The following is a 358-nucleotide window of genomic DNA, read 5'->3' as shown; positions in this document are numbered from 1 at the left end:
ATCCCACCAGTCATAATTGAATAACTCTGGGTAAATGAGGAGAAAGTCTCCTGAATGGGAGCAGAACGGTCACACTCGGCCCTCAGTGCATCAATCAAGAGGTCTGATTGAAAAGAGAGAGAGGGGGGAGGGGGGAGAAAGGGTAGGTGGTTAGTATGGCGGCTACATGTCACCTTGCCGATAACTCCCTGCCTCTTTTCAGATGCAAATGAGGGCAAAGACAACGGGGGTTTTCTAGAAAATGAGAGTAAGGAGGTTGGGAGATAGCTCTGGAGCCATGTGTCAGGGCTGCTCAAATGTTTTTAACAGAAAAGAAACTAAGGTGAAGTACAAATCATCAGTCTGTGTGTGTGTGTGT

The 358-nt window shown here is 47.2% G+C and overlaps 1 protein-coding gene across 1 annotated transcript in view; it reads left to right on the top strand.

The window, feature by feature from the left end:
• The window catches only part of drosha (drosha ribonuclease III), a gene marked incomplete at its 5' end in the record, with an annotated part of 79,132 nt that overhangs the window by 16,478 nt on the left and 62,296 nt on the right, over nucleotides 1-358 (top strand).

The sequence above is a fragment of the Morone saxatilis genome, unplaced genomic scaffold, assembly GCF_004916995.1.
Source record: "Morone saxatilis isolate NCDOM2014 unplaced genomic scaffold, NCSU_SB_2.0 Contig0, whole genome shotgun sequence".
NCBI lineage: Eukaryota > Metazoa > Chordata > Actinopteri > Moronidae > Morone > Morone saxatilis.
This window is presented reverse-complemented; position numbering and strand designations above follow the sequence as displayed.